Source organism: Pan paniscus, chromosome 22 (genome assembly GCF_029289425.2).
Source record: "Pan paniscus chromosome 22, NHGRI_mPanPan1-v2.0_pri, whole genome shotgun sequence".
Lineage (NCBI taxonomy): Eukaryota > Metazoa > Chordata > Mammalia > Primates > Hominidae > Pan > Pan paniscus.
The window spans coordinates 10141657-10160817 of NC_073271.2; the positions used below are offsets into that span (position 1 = coordinate 10141657).

The 19161-nt window shown below is 42.6% G+C and overlaps 1 pseudogene; it reads left to right on the forward strand.

Moving 5' to 3' along the window:
* Window positions 1-3441: 3441 nt before the first annotated feature.
* Window positions 3442-15059, forward strand: LOC117977366 (coxsackievirus and adenovirus receptor-like; annotated as a pseudogene).
* Window positions 15060-19161: the final 4102 nt, after the last annotated feature.

Sequence of the window (19161 nt, forward strand, 5' to 3'; positions counted from 1 at the left end):
TCAATACTTCACACCTGAGAGGTATGAGTGTGCATTACAAAAGAGAACTGGGAAGCTTTGAGAGTATTGGATATGCTCATTGTCCCCTTCATGGTGATTGTTTAATGGGCACATGTACATATCAAATTCATCTCATTTACACTTTAAATATTGGAAGTGTGTTTTATGTTCGTTAGACATGAATAAAGCTGCAAAATGTTATCAAAATATTCACTTACTATGCTTTTATTCATTTTCATCTCTCTATAAACCTTCAGATAGAAAATGCAGTTGAAAGATATTTCATAAAGGAAGAAAAAGTAAGAATACAGGTGAGAGATATTACTGAGATTTTCTTTCAGTGCAATTCTGGTCTTTTCTGACTAGCAATATTTTTATGTGCAGAAGTAGTAGAAAAGATAAATATTTTGTACAGTAGAAAAACACATCATTTCTGTGCCATGGAAGAGAGAACTCACAAAGATGACAGCTTCTGGATATCTTGGATACTAACCAGTACTGTAAGTACCCAGCGATCTGACGTTAACATTGGCTGTAAAGCTCCTTTAATGTCCCTTGCAATGATTTGAACCTGTTACTGGAACCCTCATCGCTTATTGAGTTGAAAAACGTTGTTGATATGTGTTTATCTTATATTTGCAGTAGAGTCATAATTTTACTTCTTAGAAAATTATGCATTAAACAAAAAAAGACAAATGAAATTCTATATTGTTTAATGTTTCAACTGTGATAATTACTCCATATGCATATTTAAATTCCTATTTGATAAAGGATAGGAAATACAGAAAGAATTCTTGTGATAATAGAGAACACAGAACTGTTGAAAGGTGTTGAAGCTGAGCTGGAGAGTCACCAAGGCTGGCGCCAAAGCTGGCAAGGTCGGAGGGTTTCCTGCCTGGGTGGCACAGCTTAAGCTCGCCCTGCATCACGAGTGGTGGAAACTGCAGACCCAGCTGGGCCCCGAGGCCTCTGCCTCAGCCTCCCGCCCGCTAGGAGCTGCGCTGAGGTCCCAGATAGGCGACCCTGCCGGGGCGCCCCTGAGTGAAGGCGGCCCATGTGCGGGACAGCAGCAGGAGACCAGGGTCCAGGGACCCACCTCCCACCGCGGGAACTTCGAGCCTCCCCTGGCACCCCTAGCTTGGCCCGCCTGGCCTCCGGAGCCCGGTGTGCATCCTGGTCATGGGGACACCCACCAGGTGCCCGGGAGTCCCCCTCCGCCACAGCCTGCGGCTCCGCCAGCCCTCAAGCCTGGTGCGGGGACTCCAGCCCTGGTGCACCTCTGCTCCTGCCAGGCCGGGACCTGTCCTCCTCCTGGGCGCCCGGCAGTAGGGGCGATGCACACAGCCCGCTGCCCTGCACAGCCTTTTGCCGCACATCACCTCTGGCCCCTCCGCCCCGGGCCAGGACCTTCCTGGCCACACAGAACCCCCCTTCCTTCCCGCTGCAGAGCTCCTGCGCTTCCCCCACCCACAGGGAAAAACGGCCGATCTCCAACCAAACAGAAATGTGTGTGTGACTCCTCTGGTTGGATACTGCCAGTCCCCACATTTTCTTCCGGGAGTTTTCTTGGCAGAAGGTGCCCAATGTTTGATGTTTCGCCAGCCATGAGGCTGAAAGGTGACAGCAATAGAGAAACACATCAGGCTTTCCGCGACAAAGATGACCTTCCCTTCTTCAAAACTCGGCAATCTCCACGGCACACAAAGGACTTAGGACAAGATTACCGAGCTAGAGTGCTCGCCCCAAAATGTAGGCCCGGAGTGGGTCACCTCCTTAGGGCAGGCCCAGGCTTGTCCTGGCTGCCCCGGCGCCTTTCTCCTCACTCCCACCCAATGCAGGGGACCCCAAAACTCGGCTGTTGGGGCTCCGTGCGCCTCCCTCCACAGAAGCCACCTCCTGCCCTCCAAGCTGGGGGTCTCCTGGGGCGTCCTGGGCTGAGAGGGAAAGACGCCAGCTCCGCAAGCCGGGAAGGGAACACCGCCACATTGTTACATGGACACACCCCCACACTGTCACATGTACAGACACACGGAGACATTACCACACGGACACACCGTCACACAGTCACACGGACACACTGGCACATTCACATGGACGGACACACAGACATACGGAGAAATCACACGGACACACCACCACACTATCACAGGGACACACAGACACACGGAGACATCACCACATGGACACACCACCACACTATCACAGGGACACACAGACACACAAGAGACATCACTGTCACATGGACGCACCATCACACGAACACACACACTGCCACATGGACACTGCCACACACAGACACACTGCCACACTGTCACATGGACACACCTTCACACTGTCAGACACCACCACACAGACACTGCCATGTGGACACAAGGACACACAGACATTGTCACATGGATACACAAACACTGTCACACGGAGACATCACCATGCAGATACATGAACACACCACCACATGGACATAGCACCACACAGACACTGCCACACGGACACACCACCACACAGACACACCACCACGCTGCCACACAGAGACACCACCACATCGTTGCCACACTTTCATGTGTCAGCTGGCAGTGTGGGCCCCACGACTCTGGGCTCTAATAGAGAAATTACTTAGGCATATAGTGAAGGCAAAATAATTTTTTTTTCCTGAGGCGTAGTCTCGCTCTGTCCCCCAGGCTGGACTGCAGTGGTGCAATCTCGGCTCACTGTAAGCTCCGCCTCCCGGGTTCACGCCACTCTCCCGCCTCAGCCTCCCGAGTAGCTGGGACTACAGGAGCCCGCCACCAAGCCCGGCCACCTTTTGGGTGTTTTTAATACAGACGGGGTTTCACCTCGCTAGCCAGGATGGTCTCGATCTCCTGACCTAGTGATCTGCCCGCCTTGGCCTCCCAAAGTGCTGGGACTACAGGCATGAGCCACCGCGCCTGGCCAAGAATTTCTTTCCCTCTCCTGTGTCATTGCTTTGGCAGTGGAAATGCGCGTGGCCTCTAGAGAGGGTCCCAAGGTCAGGAAGGCCTGTAAGGTGGAGGGCAAGGTCTCTCTTTCCAGGCTGGAATGGAGGAAGATGTGGTGGCCGAGGGGCTGCATGTCCTCCTCGCTGCAGGCCCCTGAGAACCTTTATCCTCCTGAGCCGCGAGTGTCCCTCAGGGGTGTCTAAAGCGCTGGGTTAGGCCCTTATAGGCCTTAGGAGCTCTGGCCAATTAGTGGTCAGTAAAACGCAGAGGTGAACACCATGGAACCACAGGTCCAGGAGAATTTTGTAAACGCTCTGAGGATGCCCTTTTTTGTTCTCCCACTGCAAAATTGTTTTAAAAAGGAAAAAATCCAGCAATGTCCGGGGAAAGTCAATACTGAGTGTCAGCGCGGGATGCTGCCGCTGATACGATCCCGGCGTCCTGGCCGAAAGTGGCCTCCTAGGGGACCGCATCTCCGCGCACCATGGCAGCAAACGCCAGCGGTTTGTGGGCTGATGGTGTCCCTGTGGCCATCCCCGCTCCTGAGTGCGGAAGGACAGACAGGAGCGGGGACTTCTGGGTGTTCCTGGTGTCAGCCAGCTTGACGCCGTTGTTCCTCCTGGACGTCCGGGATTTGGAGAAGCACCTGGTTCCTGATGGAGGCCGTGGGCCTCTTGGTCCCCGCTTACCAGGCAGCGGCGCCAGCCTAGTTCTCAGCCCCGCCCCCGATGGGCACCGCCTTCCATCAGGCCAAAGACTTTCCTCCGAACTGCCCTTCTTGGGGCGGGGAAGCAGCATCCTGGGCCTCCCCTGGGGCCTGTGGCGCTGGCAGCAGCTCCACGTTGAGGTCGCCTGCAGCCTGCACCGCAGAGCGCTGGAGGTCCCTGAACCCGGCGTGGGGAGGCCAATCCGCAGGTGCCTGGTGCCCGGTGCCGGCCTCAGTCTCAAAAGCACCTGGAGGTGACATCCAGGAGCACCACCGCGCTGCCCGCAGGGAGACGCATGGCAAGGCGTGCCCCCTAAAGCGGCCAAGGAAGAAGCAGAAGGACAGGAAGGCACCCAGAGCTTGGGGTGATCTCAGGCTGCGCGCCCCAAGTTCCTGGTCTCCGGGAGGTTTTTTTTAAATTTCTTCCATATTATTATTTTTATTATTATTAACTTTTCAAGATGGATTAAAGACTTAAATGTTAGACCTAAAACCATAAAAACCCTAGAAGAAAACCTAGGCAATACCATTCAGGACATAGGCATGGGCAAGGACTTCATGTCTAAATCACCAAAAACAATGGCAACAAAAGCCAAAATTGACAAATGGGATCTAACTAAACTAAACACCTTCTGCACAGCAAAAGAAACTACCATCAGAGTGAACAGGCAACTTACAGAATGGCAGAAAAATTTTGCAATCTACCCATCTGACAAAGGGCTAATATCCAGAATCTACAAAGAACTTAAACAAATGTACGAGAAAAAATCAAACAATCCCATCAAAAAGTGGGCGAAGGATATGAACAGACACTTCTCAAAAGAAGACATTTATGCAGCCAACAGACACATGAAAAAATGTTCATCATCACTGGCCATCAGAGAAATGCAAATCAAAACCACAATCCGGAAGGTCTTGCCAAAGACGATGTGGGCTTTCTGGGCAATGTCCAGCCTGAGCTGGAGCTTCTGGGACGCGGTCAAGTGGTCCTTTGGAGATTCCACGGCTTCGGATCCCTACTGCACGATGCTCCGCTGTGTCTGCCAGCCTCTGGCATTTTGCTGAGGGCTAACCTCGGAATGTATAGAAATAAGAACACTGGGATGGCCCAGTTGTGCCCCAGGCATTCCTGCACACAGTGGTGGCAAAGGCAGGAGCTCAGACAAAGTGCCCAGTCGGCTTGGTGAGAGTACTTTACAGGTTCATGACAGACTTGGTCCCGTGCTTGTGTCCTCTCATGTTTTCAGTTAACCTGCAGACGCCCAGGGGCTCCTCCATCTCCACCGTGTTCTCCTCGGACTGAAGCCCAAAGTCCCCCATTTTCTCCTCAAACGGCTCACAGAGCCACTTCTGCAGGCAGGAGGACAGCGGTGGGCTCAGTGGCTGACCTGGGAAGCCACATCTGAAGGAACTGCTGGGTGACTATGGCTGTAAGTCAATCAAAGCAGACTTTCCCTGGCTTGCTGCGCTACATTGATTTTGTTTTCATATTTTAAAAGACGCAGAAGGGAGGTCCTAAGAAATTTGCCCAATGCAGATGCTGACAAGAGTGGTGACATGAAAAAGATTACCCAGAAGGAAAACAAGAGATATTTTCTAAACATCTGAAATCTGTGTAGGCTTTTGGAAAAGTGAAACTAGATGCAAAGCAGCATGATATAATTCTGGCAATTTCCACTGACACAGAACTCAGTCAATCTGAATTAATCTAAGGGTTACAAGGAAAATGGCACTCCAAGAGGTACCTATTAACATCACTCAGCTGCTGTGAAATAGGCTTACAGACAACACGGAGTGTCAATTATCCAATGTTTAAAGTCAGTGATACAGATTGGACTACAATCTCTATGGCTCATAAAGTCTTCTTTAAAGGATTGATAGATGATTTATCTCATATGTAGACAATGATTCTCAGCAGTTAGCTAGCACAACTTACTAATATCAATTGCTTGAGAAAATCAGATAATTGCTTGAGAAAATTAGGACATTGCTTGAGGATGTTAGGTAATTAAATAAATTACTTTTTTTAAGAATAGTTTAATGTTTTGGCAAGTAGACTTTAAAATAGATTGGTAATATTTTAAAGGCTACTTTTAAAGAAGTAGCAATATAACATGTTTAATTATGAAAAATAATGTTGGAAACAATTCAATTTTCTATCAGATAATTTCACAAATATAGAAATACCATCTCAATAATTAGAAGAAGTAGCAGCAATTTCTGTCATTTTTATGCAAGTTACTCCTAGTCCATTTATCTGGTCTTAAATAGTGTTTTTAAAATTTGTTTTCAAACAAGGCAAATCATAAATGACAGAATATATTTTACAATAATTGAAGGTAACAAAAAATAAGAGCCATTTAAAAAATTGCATTAGATTGTTTAAAAATGTTGTGGGTACATAGTATGTGTATGTATCTGTGGGGTCCCTGAGATGTTTTGATACAGGCATGCAATGTGAAATAAGCACATCTTGGGGAATGGGGTATCCCTCCCCTCAAGCATTTATCCTTCAAGTTATAAAAAATTCAATTACAGTCTTAGTTATTTCAAAATGTACAATGAAATTATTATTGGATATAGTCACCTTATTGTGCTATAAAATAGTAGGTCTTATTAACTCCCTATTTTTATACCCATTAACCATCCCCACCTTCCCACAAAATCCTCCCCCAACTACCTTTCCCAGCCTCTGATAACCATCATTATACTCTCTATGTCCATGAGTTTGTTTTGATTTTAGATCCCACAAATAAGTAAGAACATGTAACGTTTGTCTTTCTGCACCTGGCTTATTTCACTTAATATAATGATCCATAATGTTCCATCAGTGTTACTGACAATGACTGGATCTTGTTCTTTGTTACGGCTGAATAGTCCTCCATTGTGTATATGTACCACATTTTCTTTATCCATTCATCTGTTGATGGACACTAAGGTTTCTTCCAAATCTTAGTTTGTAAACAGTGCTGCAACAAATATGGGAGTGCAGATATGTATTTGACATACTAATTTCCTTTATTTTTGGTATAGACCCAGCAGTAGGATTGCTAGATCATATGGTAGCTCAACTTTTAGTTTATTGAGAAACTTCCAAACTGTTCACCTTGGTGGTTTTATTAATTTACATTCCCAGGAGCAATGTACAAGTGTTCCCTTTTCTCTGCATCCCTGCTAGCATTTGTTACTGCCTGTCTTTTGCATACAAGTCTTATAAACTGTGGTGAGATGATATCTCATTGTAGTTTTGATTTGCATTTCTCTGATGATCAGTGATATTGAGCACCTTTTCTTATACCTGTTTGCCATTTGTAGGTCTTCTTTTGAGAAATATCTATTCGAATCTTTTGCCCCCTTTTCTTTAACCAGGTTATTAGATTGTTTCTTAAAGAGTTGTTTGAGCTTTTTATATATTCTGATTATTAATCCTTTGTTGGATGAGTAGTTTGCAAATATTTTCTCTCATTCTGTGGATTGTCTCTTTGTTGCTTGTATCATTTTCTGTGCAGAAGCTTTTAACTTAATGTGATCAATTTGTCCATTTTTGCTTTGGTTGCCTGTGCTTGTGGGGTATTGCTCAAGATATTTTTGCCCAAACCAATATCCTGGAAATTTCCCCCAAAGTTTTTTGTACTAGTTTTATAGTTTGAGGTCTTAGCTTTACATCTTTAATCAACTTTGATTTTACTTTTGTATTCAGTGATAGATACTAGTCTGTTTTCATTCTTCTGCATATGGATATCCAGTTTTTTCAAAACCATTTCCCACCAGTGTATGTTCTTGGCACCTTTGTCAAAAATGAGTTCACTGTAGGTATGTAGATTTGTTACTGGGTTCTCTATTGTGTTTCATTGATCTATGGGTCTCTTTTTATGCCAGTACCCTACTCTTTTGGTTACTGTAATTCTGTAGTATAATATGAAGTTAGATAATATAATTCCTCCAGTTTTATTTATTTATTTATTTTTGCTTAGGATAGTATTATTTCTTATGCTGAAAGCATTCTATGTTATTATTAGTCTAATTTTGCAGTTTTACAATGCTATCCTCTGTTACAAAGCTGTGATCAACTCAAAGTCCAGATCAGGGTCAATTGTAGCTATTTGCAAAAGTAGCAATATTCTGGCCGGGGGTGGTGGGTCATGCCTATAATCCCAGCACTTTGGGAGGCCAAGACAGGCAGGTCACCTGAGGTCAGAGGTTCAAGACCAGCCTGGCCAACATGGTGAAACCCTGTCTCCAATAAAAATACAAAAATTAGCCGGGGATGATGGCAGATGCCTGTAATCCCAGCTACTCAGGAGGCTGAGGCAGGAAAATCACTTGAACCCGTGAGGTGGAGGTTACAGTGAGCCCAGAATGCACCATTGCACTTCAGCCTGGGTAACCAAGTGTGACTCCGTCTCAAAAAAAAAAAAAAAGCACTATACTTTGTAATTATTGAGAGCATAATTCACTATTATGTGGATCAGAGAGCAGAGGATTCTGAATGCATGAACATATCTTTAACATTTCAATACATTACTCATAATTACTAATGAACTAAAGAGAAACCAAGAAATTATGGTGATAGTTATATTGACTTGGTGAAATGTAGACACAAAATAACGATAAGATGAGAAATGTGTTAACAGTCTATAAGGGCATGCAAGAATAAAAATAGGGGAGAAAACAAGAGAGTTTTTCAAGAGCTTTCTGGTCATGTAAGTCAATTTGTATTGGTTATTTTTTAAAAGGTTTATTTACATGCAATAAACTGCACATACTTCAATTGTACGTTTTGATAATTCTTGGCATTTGTAGCTCTACAAAGCCAACAACATATGAAAATAGCAAACATATCCATTACCTTTACCACCAAAGTTTCCTTGTGCTTTTTCTACTCACTTTTTCCTGCCTATCCCCATTCCATCCACAGGCAACCACTGATCCACTTCTAGTCACTATCCGTGAGTTTTTATTTCCAAATACATAAAATCATAGGGTATGTATACTTTCTGATCACTCAGCATCACTATTTTTGAGATTTATTCATGTTGCTACATCTATCAATTGTTCTGTTCTTACTAGGGAGTATTATTTCATTATATACAGATACCATAGTAAGTTTATAAGTCACAAATTCACCTGTCCATGGATATTTGGACTGTTTTCAGGTTTTGGCTGTTGCAAGTAAAGCTGCTATGAAGATTCATGTAAAATCCTTTGAATGGGAATATGCTCTTAGGTTTTCATCTCTACTGGAATAGATAGCTATATGGCTATCATGTCTGTAATATGCAAACACAAAGTCTGACAAAACTGATTTCTAAAGTGGAAATTCCACTGGAGAACCTTGACTCCAACCTGGCTTTTGAGATTATCTCCTATGTCTGGTGCAATGATTGGTCCTGGGGTAGCCACATGACCCAAGGGGGACCATGTTTAAACTTCTGAGTTTTCACCGAGGTTAACATGCATTTGTTGAAAGAGAAACCCCTTTTCCCCTACTCCCCCAGCTGCAAATGCCTTCAGGGATTATATCATGTTGGAACATTTGGTTACAGTGTTTCCTAAACTTTGGGGGTAAAAATTGTTCAAGTAGGTAAAAATGGAGCACACACAAAGAAAAAAGGAGTCCAGAAATATCAAATAAAGAAAGGGCCTCCATAAAATCATTTGAACTTATGATTAATTCATTAGTCATTAAAATAAGTTTAGTGTACAAAGAATCATCCCTCCAACCACCCTTTATTCCTTCACCAGGTTTAAGTTACATTTTAAACTTGCAAACAAAAGATTTGTCATTAACTTAGACATCAAAATCCCTTGTCTCCAAGAGCAATCATTCAACTCTGTCCCTCTCATTATTACAATAATATGTTCACTTTATTCTACATACACCTGCTCGTTGCCCTTGTCTCCCTATTCTATTCTGTTAAAGTTATATCCAGACATTTATTTCATTTTATATCAAAGAAACTGTATACATGTTTTTAATCTTAGAAAAATTTCTGAGTAATCTTTTGTCTCATATTCGATTTTAAGCCACCCAAGAAGCATTATTTTTTCATTTAGCATTTTAACTTTTCTAACCCAGGACTTTTATAGTAGATATTATGTCTTTTTCTAAATGTTCTGCTTCAATTTACATTTTAAATCTAATTTTTAAAAAGTGTATGTTTTGAATATTAGCATCATGCATCTCAGGCCTAAATATCCCTTGATAACTAATATTGTCTTTTTTTCTCTACATTTTTCACATATTTCAATAGGGAGCTATATTGCCTGCCACAATAAAAGTTTTTGTCAATATAACATAACACATAGGCAAAATATTGTTTCCAAGTGATTGATGATGTGGTGCCTTCAGTCTAGTCCCAACCCCTCAATGTAATCATCATCCCTAAATCTAATGAAATAGGAAATAAATATTTCATTTTGTTTCTAAAATTCAGCAGAAAAATATATAGCCTGTCACATATAGCCTGTAACACCAACACATAAAAATTAAAGCAGTTCCTTCTCCACTCCCACTGCTTCACTTGACTAGCCTTAAAAAATAATAATAATAATAAATAAAAGCAAAATTGTTCCTTTACTTATCTTTGAAATCTAATGGATATACTATCAGAAAAGCTCTTATATATATGGAGGGCCTCTATAAAATATAAACTGTTAACTAGAAAAGTAGATTTATATGATAGTTAAATTTAAAACACAATTATATATAATACCTTCCCAACTGCACCAGTACTTATTTCAGAATGCATGATGTAATTGACTAAACCATTTAGGGCTAGACCTCTGAAATAAAAGGCATTCACACTTTGTGATTCCTGGGGAAATATTCAAAATAGAAACTTGCAGAACCTTTACCTGATCATGATAAAAAAAAATGTTCCTACTTGTTAATATTCCACAGCTTTTACAAGGTCAGCAAAAAGAGATTATCCCATAATAAAAGCTGATGGCCAAAATTCTCTGCCTTACTTTAGTTACCATAATATCTATTAAGTGTAAATTTCTTCTGAAGGAAAACAGATACATTTTTCTCAGAAATGTCTTTAGATGAAGATCTAGCACATCTGTGTTCCTCACTTTTTAAAATGTTGATTTTATTGATAAATAAATATATATAGGGTACAATGTGGTACGATACATGTAGATATTGTGAAATGGACTAATTAGGCTAAATAACGTATCCTTCACCTCAGATATTTATTACATTATGGTGAAACATTTAAAATGTACTATTTTAGCACTTTTAAGATATGCACTACATTATAAGTAACTGCAGTCACTTTGCTGTGCACCATATCACCAGAATGTCTTTCTCCTAACTGAAGCATTATCCCATTGAATATTTCCTCTTTTTCCACCCCTGCCCCCCACCCTGCTCAGCCATTGATAAACCACCATTCTACTCTTAACTTCTATGAGTGCACAGTTTTGGATTTCACATATAAGTGATACTATGAGATATTCGTCTTTCTGTGTCTGGCTTATTTTACTTAGCATAATGTCCTCTAAATTCATCCATGTTTTTGCAAATGACAGAATTTCATTCATTTATAAAGATAAATAGTATTTTTGTATGCATCCTACATATACTTTTAACTTTCCACAGCTTTATTGAGATATAATTTATACATTGTGTAATTCACTCATTTAAAGTACAAACTTCAAATTCTTTTAGTATATTAACTGGATGGACAAATAATCATCATAGTATAACTTTAGAACATTTTATTTTCCTTAAAAGAGACTTGTGCCCATTAGCAATCTTTCCCCATTTTCTCCATCCTTTTTTAAACCCCTCCTAGTCTAGGCAACCACTCGTCTACTTTCTGACTATGAATTTGCCTATTCTGGACATTTCACATAAATGGAATCATAATAACACATAGTCACTTTTTACTCACATCTTTCACCTAACATATTTTTAATGTTCATCCATTTTGGAGCATGCATTAACAGTTTTTTACCTTTTCTTGCTAAATAAGATTCTATTTTATGGACACACATTTTATTTATCCACTCCTCAGCTGATGAACATTTCTGTTGTTTTCTACTTTGTGTTGCTATAAACATTCGTGTACTACTGTTTGTGTAGCATTTGTTTTATTTTCTTTTTGGTAAACACATAGGAATGGAATTGCTGGGTCACGTGATAACTCTATGTTTAACCATTTGAAGAACTGCGAGACTGCTTTACATTTTAAAGTCTCACCAGTGGTGTAGAAGGGTTCCAATTTTTCCACATATTTTTATCTTTTTTTCAGTTGATAAGCACTTAGGTTGTTTCTAATTCATGGGTATTATGAATAATGCTGCAATGAACATGAAATTGCAGATGTCTGTTTTTGACATACTGATTAAAATTCCTTTGGACACGTATCCAGAAGTGGGATTGATGGATCATAGGGTAAATATATTTATAATTTCTTGAGGAAGCTTCATACTGTTTTCCAAGATGGCTGTACTAATTTCCATTCTTACCAACAGTGCACAGGGTTTCTTTTTCTCCACATCCTCATCAACACTTATCTTCCATCTTTTTTTATAATAACCCTAGTAAAATGTGTGAGGTGATATCTCATTGTGGCTTTGATTTGCATTTCTCTGATAATTAGAAATGTTTATGATTTTTTCATGTACCTGTTGGCCTTTTGTATGCCTTACGAAATGTCTATTCTGGTTCTTTGCTTATTTTTTTTTAATAAGTATAGTTTTATTCTTATTTTTGAGTAGGTTGAGTTACTTATATATTATTATATGAGCCCCTTATCTGATGTATGGTTTAAAAATGTTATCCCATTTGTGGGTTCTCTTCATTCTATTATCACTTCTTTTCCTGTGGAAAAGCTTTTTAGTTTTATGCAATCTCATTCATGTGTTTTTGCTTTTGTTGCCTGTGCTTTTGGAATAATCTACAGAAAATCATAGCTCAGGCCAATGTCATACAGTCTTCTTCTATATTTCCTTGTAGTAGTTTTACATTTAAGTCTTTAATTTTGATTTCATGCTTGTATAAAGAGCAAAAGAAAAGTCAAATTTTATTCTTCTGTATGTGGATAGTCAGTTTTTTCTACACCATTTATTGAAAATAATTTTCTTCCTTCATTGTGTATTTTTAGTTATTTTATCAAAAAGTCAATTGACCACAGACATACGGATTTATTTATGGGTTCTGTATCCCTTTGCACTGTTCAACATGTCTGTTTTTATGCCACTGCTATGTTGTTTTAATTACTATAGCTTTGTAATATAGTTTGGAATCGGGTAGTCTGATGCCTCCAGCTTTATTCTTTTTGTTCAAGATTGCTTTGGTTAGTCAGGGTCTTTTGTGGTTTCATACAAATTTTAGCAGTAATTTTTCTATTTCTGGGAATTTGATAGTGGTTGCATTTAATCTGTAGATTGCTTTGGGTAGCATTGACACTTTTACAATACTAATTTTTGAATCAATCAATAAAGGATGTTTCTCCATTTATTTATGCCATTTTAATTTTTTTCATCAATGTGCTATAGTTTTCAGTGTGCAAATCTTTCACATTCTTGATTAAATTTACTCCTAAGTCTTTTATATATTTTTATACCTATTTTGATTCTATTATAAATTGAATTGCCTTATTAATTTATTTTTCACGTAATAGTTTGTCATTAATGTATAGAAACAATAATGCTATCTGTATGTTGATTTTGTAACTATTAACTTTATTGAATTTCTTTATCAGCTTTAACCGTTTATTTTGGTGGAGTCTTTAAGATTTTCTCTACCTTGAGTGCGCCAGGCGCGGGGAGCCTAGGACCTGGAGCGAGAGCCGCCTACCTGCAGCCGCCGCCCATGGCACAGCAGCCACCATAGCGCTCCTGCTGCGCTTCGTGCTCCTGTGCGGAGTCGCGGATTTCATCAGAGGTTGGAGTATCACTACTCCTGAGCAGATGATTGAAAAAGCCAAAGGGGAAACTGGCCTATCTGCCATGCAAATTTATGCTTAGTCCTGAAGACCAGGGACCACTGGACATCGAGTGGCTGGTATCACCAGCTGATAATCAGAAGGTGGATCAAGTGATTATTTTATATTCTGGAGACAAAATTTATGATGACTACTATCCAGATCTGAAAGGCCGAGTACATTTTAAGAGTAATGATCTCAAATCTGGTGATGCATCAATAAATGTAACGAATTTTCAGCTGTCAGATATTGGCACAGATCAGTGCAAAGTGAAAAGAGCTCCTGGTGTTGCAAATAGGAAGATTCAGCTGGTAGTTCTTGGTAAGCCTTCAGGTACAAGATGTTACGTTGATGGATCAGAAGAAATTGGAAGTGACTTTAAATTAAAATGTGAACCAAAAGAAGGTTCACTTCCATTACAGTATGAGTGGCAAAAATTGTCTGACTCACAGAAAATGCCCACTTTATGGTTAGCAGAAATGACTTCATTTGTTATATCTGTAAAAATGCTTCTTCTGAGTACTCTGGGACATACAGCTGTAAATCAGAAACAGAGTGGGCTCTGATCAGTGCCTGTTGCGTGTAAACGTTGTCCCTCCTTCAAATAAAGCTGGACTAATTGCAGGAGCCATTATAGGAACTTTGCTTGCTCTAGCGCTCATTGGTCTTATCATCTTTTGCTGTCGTAAAAAGCGCAGAGAAGAAAAATATGAAAAGGAAGTTCATCACGATATCAAGGAAGATGTGCCGCCTCCAAAGAGCCGTACGTCCACTGCCAGAAGCTACATAGGCAGTAATCATTCATCCCTGGGATCCATATCTCCTTCCAACATGGAAGGATATTCCAAGACTCAGTATAAACAAGTACCAAGTGAAGACTTTGAACGCACTCCTCAGAGTCCGACTCTCCCACCTGCTAAGGTAGCTGCCCCTAATCTAAGTCGAATGGGCGCGATTCCTGTGATGATTCCCGCACAGAGCAAGGATGGGTCTATAGTATACAGCCTCCATACGTCTCATCTGTGCTCTCTGTGTTCCTTTCCTTTTTTTGATATATGAAAACCTATTCTGGTCTAAATTTTGTTACTAGCCTCAAAATGTATCAAAAAATAAGTTAATCAGGAGCTGTAAGGCATATATTTTTAAAAATTTTTGTTTGGTTATATCGAAATAGTTACGGGCATTAAAGTTAGTAAAGACAAGTTTACCATCTGAAAAGGCTGGATTTTCTTTAAGAGGCCGATTATAAAGGTTTCTAAATGTTATCAGTACCTAAGTAAGATGTAGCACTTTGAGTATGAAATCATAGGTGAAGAAATCGGTGAACTTACTTGCATACCAAGTTGATACTTGAGTAACCATCTGAAAGTGGTACTTGATAATTTTTACCATTATTTTTAGGATGTGTATCTCATTTATTTATGGCCCACAAGTCTCCCCCAAATTAGTACAGAAACATCCCTGACAAAATTACTTATGTACGTTTGTACTTGTTTTCACAGCTCCTTGGAAAACTCCGTGTTAGGAATATCTCTAAAAACATAGAAAACACTACAGTGGTTTAGAAATAACTAATTTTACTTCTAAGTCATTCATAAACCTTGCCTATGAAATGACTTCTTAAATATTTAGTTGATAGACTGCTACAGGTAATAGGGACTTAGCAAGCTCTTTTATATGCTAAAGGAGCATCTATCAGATTAAGTTAGAACATTTGCTGTCTGCCACATATTGAGATGGCACTAGGTGCAATAGCAGGGATAGATTTTGTTGGTGAGAGGTCTCATGCCTTGAGATCTGTGGTGGTCTTTAAAATGGTGGCCAGCCAGACCAAGGATGTAGTATCTCATAGTCCCCAACTAAATGCTGGCTTTCCACTTTAGGTGATATTTTTCTAATTAGAAAAATATTATAACTGATTTATTGTTTGACAATTATAGATTGAAATTTCCTAATTCTAAATTTTAAGTGGCTCTTCGGTTTCAGTGCTCTATGTTGTTTGTTGTTGGTTTTGGATGGCATTACATATTATATGTTCTAGAAACATGTAATCCTAAATTTAACCTCTTGAATATGATCCCTGGATGATATTTTTATCATAAATGCAGAATAATCAAATACATTTTAAGCAAGTAAGTGTCCTCCATCAATTCCGTATTCCAGACTTGGGAGGATGTAAAGTTGCTGTTGTGTGATCAAACATGTCTCTGTGTAGTTCCAGCAAATCAAGCTGAGCTTCAAAAAAGTTTGAGTCTTAGTTTTGTGAAAGTGATTTATTCTTAAAAAAAATAAAGAAAAAAAGAAAAAAAGATAAGAAAAAGGAGTAAAGCGACCACTCCTCCTTGTCAAATGTGCTAAATATCATTTTAGGAGAAGAAAGTGGATTTATTGTATCTCCCTTAAGATTGTGAGGGAGTGTGGATACAGTAGAATGAGCCAATAGTTTCTTTATAATAAATACGGTCTGCAATAAATTATTTCACTAGCTCTAAACCCTTTCCCTAGATTTTAGTGGGGAGTTGGTTTCTGTTAATATCTTTGGGTGCTGTGGTGGTAAATGCTACATTATAAACGGTGGCATGTATTTACAGTTACAGTATTGTGTGTACACTTTTTAATGGTAAACTTAAGCTGAATGTGTAATGGACTTGTGTATAGTTTTACATATTTGGAAGCATTTTAAAAATAGGTTTTAAGCTTACATAAAATTACTTTTATACTTGTGTTAACATTTTCTTCTGTGCCTTTTGGGTAATTTAATTTCTGTTATGAATTTCTGGTGCCTATGAGCTAGCTATCACCTACCTGAAAATTGCTTAGAGGTGAAGGTACTGTTTCTAAAAACACATCACTGTGACATCTTTCTATCCGCATATTTTCAAGCTTGCCTCTTTTCTGTTCTTTGTGGATATAACTTAAGTGATTGTGTTATTCATAAAGATTTAGAAATTTCAATATTCCCAACACTCTGACTATGTTTCTGATTTTATAACAGTAGCCATTTTTGAATGTCAGATGTTTGGCCTGTTTTATATGAATAAAGTTTATTTATAAAATATTATAAAAATAAGTAAATAGAACATTAATAATAAAAAAAGATTTTCTGTATCTTAAAATTATATTTTCAGAAAACAGAAACAATCTTACCTCTTCCTTCCCTATATGGATTTCTTTTATTTCTTTGTCTTGTGTAATTGATCTGGCTAGGCAATTACACATAATGTTTTCAGCATTTGTAATTTTACATCAAATCCATCCATTGTAGCACATTGACTGCTACTTTTCAACTTGTAAACCTGGACATTTATTACTACTCTTCCTCCAGTACAGGAGTCCATGGCCCGGTGTAGGCCCTACTGTGCCACAGTCCAGGGCACGGCTGGGCACAGGTTCTCTCGTGCAAGAGTCCGCAACTCTGTGGAGCAAGAGTTCTCCAGTGCCTTAGACCAGGGTGAGGCAGGAGTGAGGCTCCTTCAGTAGCTCAGTCCAGGACGCAGCCCTGCGAGGGTCCTCCTGTGCAGGAGTACACGATGCTGCGGGGTCCTACTGTGCCTTAGTCCAGGACGCCAGGGGGCTGGGTCCTCTGCTGCCATAGTCCAGGATGCGAGGGGCTGGGTCCTCTGGCGCCATAGTCCAGGACGCAGGGGGGCTGGGTCCTCTGGTGCCATAGTCCAGGACGCAGGGGGGCTGGGTCCTCTGGTGCCATAGTCCAGGCTGCCGGGAGCTGGGTCCTCTGGTGCCATAGTCCAGGGTGCAGTGGAACAGGAGTCCTGTGGAGCAGCAGTCCAGGGCGCGATGGGGCGTGGATCCTCAGGTGCCGCAGTCCAGAACACTGCAGGGTGGGATTCCTGCCTTGCTATATCCAGGGTGCCACGGGGCGGGGGTTCTCTTGTGCAGGAGTCCAGGACGTGGTGGAGCAGGAGTCCTCCGTGTAGGTGTCCTCCGGTGCTGGAGTCCAGAGCTCAGTGAGGCTGGGTCCTCCCGTGCCATAGTGTAGGGCATGGCGGGACAGGGATCCTGCCCTGCAATAGTCCAGTGCTTGAGTCCGCAGTAAGGCAATGGTCCTCCAGTGCTGGAGTTCACGGTGTGGTGGGGTCGGGGTCCTTCGGTGACTTAGTCCAGGGCGTACCAGGGCGGGGGTCCACAGTTGCCATAGTGAGAATCCTGGAGGAGGGTGGTTCCTGCCTTGCTGTAGTCTGGGGAGCAGGGGGCAGGGGTTCTCTCTTGTCAGAGTCTCTGGCGCGATGGGGGTGGGCTGGGGGTTTTCCTATGCGATAGCCCACTGGGCGGTGAAGCCGGGTCCTCCCGTGCCTTCGTCCAGGGCGCAGGGGGGCGAGGGTCTTCGGTGGTGGAGTCCGTGGAGCAGCAGGACGGGGATCCTGCAGTACCATATTCCAGGCCGCGGCAGAGTGGGGGACCTGTCCTGCAGTGGTCCAGGGCATGCGGGAATGGTGGTCCTCCTGTGCCGTAGTCCAACGCGCAGCGGGGCGGGGGGTCACCTCGTCCTGCAGTCCACCACGCAGGAGGCCCGGGTGCGGCTGTGCCTCAGTCCAGTGTGCAGTGGGACGGCGGTCCTGCTGTGCTGTAGTGCAGGACGCGGTGGCGCAGGGGTAGTCCAGAGAGCCCCGTGGCAGGGGGCCCTCCAGTGCTGGAATACAGTGCAAGGCGGGTCAGGGGTCTTACCGTGCCGAAGTCGGTGGCAGGGGTCCTCCCGTGCCATAGTCTAGGGGGCGACGGGGCAGGGTTCTCTAGTGCAGGTGTCCAGGGTGTGGCAGGGCAGGAGTCCTCTGGTGCAGGAGTCCAGGACGTAGCCGAGGAGTCCTCCAATGCCAGAGTCCAGGGCTCTGCGGGGCCGGGTTCCCCCATGCCAGAGTGTAGGGCGTGTTCAGGCGAGGGTCTTGGCGTGCGGTAGTCCAGGGTGCGGTGAGGCAGGGGTAGTCCAGACCTCCATGGCAGGGGTCCCTCTGTGCAGGAGCCCAGTGCCCAGCGGATCGGGGGTCCTTCTCTGCTGTAGTCCAGGGCACGGCAAGGTGTGGGTCCTCTGGTGCCCTAGTCCAGGGGGCGGCGAGTCAGAGGTTCTCCCGTGTCTTGGTCTAGGGCCTGGCAGGACTGGGGTCCTGGAGTCCACGTGGTAGCCCAAGTTGCCGCAGGACCATGTCCTCTGGAACCACAGTCCAGGGCACTGAGGGGCAGGAGTAGTTCAGGGCGAGCCAGGGCCAAGGTCCTCGGGAGCCAGAGTCCAGGGTGTGGAGGGGTGGGGGTTCTGCAGTGCACAGTCCAGGACACCGCGGGGCGGGGCAGGGCGGGGATCCTCCGGTGCCTTAGTCCAGGGCTGAGCCGCGGGAGAGGTCCTTCAGTAGCCTAGTCTAGCGCATGGCGTTGCAGGTGTCCTCCAGGGCCTGAGGCCACGGCAGGTCGCGGGTCCCACTGTGCTCTAGTTCAGGATGGAGCAGGTCTGAGGTCTTCTGTTGCCTCAGTCTAGGGCGCTGGAGAGCGGGGATCCTCTGGTGCCAGAGTCAATGGATCCACCGGTCGAGGGTCCTCCCATGTCTTAGCC